At 33.6% G+C, this 5,630-nt stretch overlaps 1 protein-coding gene across 3 annotated transcripts in view; it reads right to left on the reverse strand.

Annotated features, from left to right (window-relative positions):
- The window catches only part of LOC132794868 (transcription factor SOX-5), a 45,624-nt gene extending 44,654 nt beyond the window's left edge, over nt 1-970 (reverse strand). The window contains exon 1 of one of the 3 annotated variants that reach the window (XM_060805141.1): nt 123-952. The gene's annotated coding sequence lies outside the window, so the exon portion shown is untranslated. Of the gene's footprint in view, nt 1-122 lie in introns of all 3 variants that reach the window. The other 2 variants (XM_060805142.1, XM_060805143.1) reach the window with 2 other exon arrangements.
- Nucleotides 971-5,630: the final 4,660 nt, after the last annotated feature.

The raw sequence follows: 5,630 nt of genomic DNA on the forward strand, positions 1-5,630 counted from the left end.
TTTTGTGAACAGGTCCTACAATTAACAATTTTCTGCTTAGCCATTATCTATATTTAATTCAACAATAATTGGGAGATTGCCCTACCAAAAAGGTAGATTTTCAGATTAAAGATTTGACTTACCTTTTTTAACGGGTGAGAGCATTACATATGAATGTATGTACATATGTATATGTGCATGTAATTTTTTGACTAGATTCCGTAATTTTCTTTTATTTCTATGTAGTTATTTACTTTTATACTTTTTTTCTTAACTTGAATATGGCACTTTATGAAAGATTAATTTGTTTACGTTTACATCTCACCTTTACGCAAGTATGAAATGTGTTGAAAGATATGTACATAATATAATGTACTTGAATATAATCATTTTTCTATCTTGCGATCTTCGAATATTTTGATTATCTCCGCCTCTGCCGATAGCACTGCCAGCACTGCCAGAAAGCATTTCAGTTTGCTGTGATAATAAGTGTTTAACCTCTCATTGTTTGTTCGGAATTAGTTTTGAGGACTGGAAGAATATGTATAAAAAACAGAATACAATGAAGGATGCTTCTTCATCACGCTCCGAATCGCTTGGTCGTCTTATCTTCGCCACGGTCGTAGATGCTTCCTCTCTTCTTATCACTCACAATGTCCCCCTTCGCCACTAGAACAATTGTCTTTTTCATACATATTTTAGAAAATTATTTCATTACATATGTATATGTAAGCTGGCCTCCACAGACAAAGTTAATTTGAAATACATTTTTTGTTGCAATTTCATTTAAATAATGCTTGCGTTATTTTTTAATACTCTAAATAACATGAAATGTTAACGACTATAAAGATTTTTAGTTTTGACCGCGCTAAGGAATTCGTAACGAACGAATTGAGAACGACGACGTGATGACAACGATATCTATAACAATTGTATGGGTGACCGACGACTTAGCCCCATCACTACCACCACAGCGTGGCAATGCTCAATTGTCACTGAATTCAATTGGATTCCAATTCCACTTCCACCTTCATTGTCTTGAACAGGTCCACATGGACTGCAGTATTATGCGAGCGAATGCATAAGGAAAGCTCTTCGACTCCAAAACTAATCTAAGAGATACTGAGGAAGCTTTTTCGGTTTCGGATTTTCATACCTATACGTTCCTACTAATGCAACTCTTTACAAGTTTTACTCTTCTGCTAAAGAGAGTGGCACACAAAGAGAAAGACGAAGCGAGAGAAAGAGCGTGCCCTATAAAACGTTTATGAACCGACTGCCAATGACAGCACAGCACATAAGTTAGATGACCAATCGTTGATTGAATAGTTACAAAAGCTTTGCCTATAGAGAGCTTTACCTATAATCACTCTTTTTTGTCATTCTCTGATAATACAAGCAGCCAAGTTTACGAATAGAAGGGAATAAAGTTAACTTTTCGTAAACTACATATATTTTCAAAACTCATCATTTAGAACTTTTAATATATTTTAGCAATTCAAGTATATAAAATATATCAATCAATAAATCTTGGCTCCTTTTTTTAAAAATGTTTACAGAATATATGTTATAGCAGGATCATATAGCTGTCTATTGTGAGTGATTTGCAATTAGTCGAAATAAATTTGTTAAATAGCGAGCCCCAATGGATTCATGTTTAACATTATGGGCTTCTGTAAACCTACCAAATACTCAATTCATGTGAGTAGTAAGATTAAATTGATTAAGATTTCTTTACAAATCGAAAAAATATTGTTTGAAATTTATTTAATTTTAGCGTTTTTGTGATATTTCAAACTTAAGCAAGTAAGTACGCATTATCTTGAAAATACCAAATTCGACCAAAGAACAAAATGTCATAAAACAAAACTGTGTTAAGACTATAAAAGGGCTGAATTCAACTACAGCTACAGCTTAAGTCGTGTGTGCTTGACTGCGAAATACCCGCTACCCGTTATCCGTATAGCTCTAGCTTCAAAATTACACTTGCTGCTTGCAAAGATAACAAATGTTGTCGAAAAAAATACATTTCTATCTCTTATAGTCTCCAAAATCCAGTGTAAGTGGTGTCTTTGAAAACATCATTATGGCACACCACTAAAAATAAAATACATAGATATGCCAAACAGCCTAAATAGTGGTTTCACTTAAAACAAATTTATTTGCACCCTAAGCCATGACAACAACCGCTCAGTGGGTAGGTTGATTTCGAATTTCGAACATCGGACGACTTGTGTTGCGAACGGCGTTGAATTCTGTTCAGTTGCAGTGTTGCCAACGTTTGTTGAGAAAAAAAACTGGGTTTGACGGGAAGAACGATGCAAAAAAGCTGAAAAACTAGAACAAAGAAGCTATAAAAAAGTTGGGTTTCCAATTCATTAGATTCTTTATATTTTACTGATAGACACAGGAAGAGCGCACGAAATCAGTTGTATCTAAACATATGCATAGAATTTGAACAGCAGCTGCTCTCATATTCACAATATTTGGAGAATTTAATCAATACTGTACTCATTCTTCTCATTTTTATTATACCCGTAGTGTAGAAGCACTAACCATACAATACATAGATGCGTCATTTCATATAAGAAAACCTATCTTTAAAAACAGAATTATGGCGACCCCAGTCGGGCCGAGCGCTGCGATTCGAACACCAGAGCAGTGCTGTCAGTTTAGCAATTTGTTTGCTATTTCTAGCATTTTTTTATTTTGAAAATGCTATTAGCTACAAATTTAGCAAATTTTTATTATTTTTTTTTAGCAATATTAGCAATTTTTCATTTATACTTTACTTAAAGCCTTTTTGTTTTCTATTACCATTTTCCATTCACTGCAAAAATTGCGATTATACTCAATGGTTCGATTATATGAGCTACTTGAACCAAAACCCTTTTAGTGATTTAGCAGATTTTGCGCTCAAAATCTTTTCCCTGCCATGGTCGAACGCTGAAGATGAGCGTATATTCTCACTAATGAATATATCAAAAAATAAATTACGCAACTGTATGAGCCTTAAAACATTAAATGCGATATTGCATATAAGGTTAGTTTTGAAATTAAATAATTTTAAAATAAATTAAACATTAACTTTATATATGTATTGAACTACATAGACATGACAAATGTTGTTTTCAATTATGTACTTCCATACGAGTAGTTAGTAAAAATTTCAGGAAACGAAAAGTACACGGATAGTAAGGAAGCAGAAGAATTGGACGAAATTCTAAGTATTTTGTAATGATAACAAAAGAAGGTATGAAATCCTGTTTATTTTAATTTTTTTATTTTTAATTTCAATATTTTATTCTCAAATTAATTAAAAATGTACATACTATTTGATAAAGAACATTTAAAAGATTTAGCAATTTTTTTTTGGCAATTTATTTTATAATTTTTAGCAACTTTCTTTCTCAAATCTAGCAACTTTTACTCCGGAGAATCTGGCAGCACTGCACCAGAGCCTCTTCGGCTCTTTTCGAAATTCGAAGATGCATGCATTTTCGACCTGGAGTTGAACCCGGACCCACAACATGTTGAGCTTGCGAACCATCAGCAGAGCCAACGCAGTCCTTATGCAGGTGCCATTTAACTGCGAAGATCTAAGCAAATCTAATTTAATTTTAAAGCTAAAATTTTGGTGTATACAATAATAACTATAGTAGTTATGATTCCAGAAAATTTGGTTGCGATCAGATAAAAATTGTCGAAGTTATTAAAGAAATATTTTTGTATGAGCAAAAACACCTACTTACTAAGGGTCTTAGTAGCTTTGGCTGACAATCTGGTAATATGTGTCGTCTATGGTATATTTTGAATGTGGTACTATGTCATATACCAAATATACCATTTGGTTTTTTAGTATTTTGTTGTATTTTTGGAATATTTTGGTATATAAAATATTACCGCAATAGTTTGCTTTTATTCAAAATGTGTAGCGAATCTCTCAAAGTCGAGCACACTCGACTGTAGCTTTCTTACTTGTTGTAATAATTTTTAGGAATCTTATATGTATAGCAACATTTGTCAAGTCTGCGAAAGCCACAGCTGTAAATGCATGATTAAGAATAATATTTATTTTCATTTTAGGTAGAAAGCAACGAGTAGAAAAACAACTAACGCTGTCATCTTCAAAGTATTTAACGATTATGTTTCCTAAATGGTCCATCTGAGCCAACCATGTATGCTCGGCCACAAAAAGGCATAGCGCTACTCCTTGCTCCATCGTCTTGACCGGTTAATTTACAAAATCTATTTTATTTGTTTGCATAAAGTCGCCTCTAGCACTTTAATGCTTTTTGGTCAAAGCATGGGCGCGCAAATCAGAAAGTTTCCGACATTTTTTAAAACAAAACACACTGAACTTACGATCAATTCACTTTTCCCTTAAGTGACACTACGATAAGAATAGGCTTATCGATGTTCTTTGAGGTTGCTTACAGCACTATACAATCAATTTGTCACTGTGTTGGCCAGCATCCCCAAAACACCTTCAGCAAATATTGTTCCATACTTTTGAGCATATAGAAAACACCATTTAAGTAAAAAAAAGCCAGAATTCCCGCTGCCCGCTTTTTGATTTTTTTTCTAGCAAATGGCTTCATTTGAAATGTAAAAAATTTTAAGTCATCAAAAATCAGTGCGCTATTAGATCTTACTTCTGTCAGTAAACTTTAAAGAAAATCCAAAAATGTAAATGTAAAATGTAAAAAAAAAACAAAATACTCTCGATCGAGATTTGAACCCGTATATCACTTGTTGGGCCTGCAAACCATCAGCAGAGCTAATGCAGTCCTTGGGCGCGCTCCATTTAACTGGAAACATCTAGAGCACGAGCAATTCTTGTTGTCTTCTTCTTAGAGACTTTCTTCGCGGCAAAACAAAATTGACGTGCGCTAGCTGCTTGTTTGCGAGGCAACTGCGCGCTGCAAAACTTCACATCAGTGTTGCCAGGTTTTGAACTCCCGAATAAGCAAGATTTTTTTTTTTTAAAATAAGCTAAAATAAACCAAAATTTAAAAAAATAATGCTGAAAAATAAGCTACACCCAAATAAGAGAAAACATGAAATTTTATTATGGTTTTTTTACTATTGCAATGCACAAATACTGCAAGTTATTAAAGTGTGGCTTCGTAAACATAAAAATACAAGAAGACACCAGATGTTTTTAAAAATCTAAAGATCCGTTCAGATTTGTTTAAAAAAAAGCTATAATTTCCGCTTGCCGCTAGTTTTAAATTTATCCCGCATTTTGCTTTTGAAACCGGACAGATCTAGGGGGGAAATAGCTAAATTGGCAACGCTGATTGTATCATGGCACAGCGTACGTCACAAACTCAGTTCAGTCGCAGATCAAATGCGGAACGATGAGTACGCTGTGCTTTGGTTTGTATTTATGCGTCTATGTATCTACATGCGCGCCTATATTGGCATGTGTATGCATGTGAAGCAGTGTTGCCAGTTTAGCTTATTATAAGCTAGTTCTAGCATATTTGAAACTGGAAAAGCTTCTAAAAGTTGCATCTAGCTTATAGCTTGAAATATAGCTAATTTTAAAATGCATCTATCTTTAAATGTATTTGCGACATCAACGGTTTGTTTTCTAAGAAATATATGCTGCTTTATGGCAATAAAATATATATATGTGCATTTCA

The sequence above is a fragment of the Drosophila nasuta genome, chromosome 4 (genome assembly GCF_023558535.2).
Source record: "Drosophila nasuta strain 15112-1781.00 chromosome 4, ASM2355853v1, whole genome shotgun sequence".
In the NCBI taxonomy this organism is placed as follows: domain Eukaryota; kingdom Metazoa; phylum Arthropoda; class Insecta; order Diptera; family Drosophilidae; genus Drosophila; species Drosophila nasuta.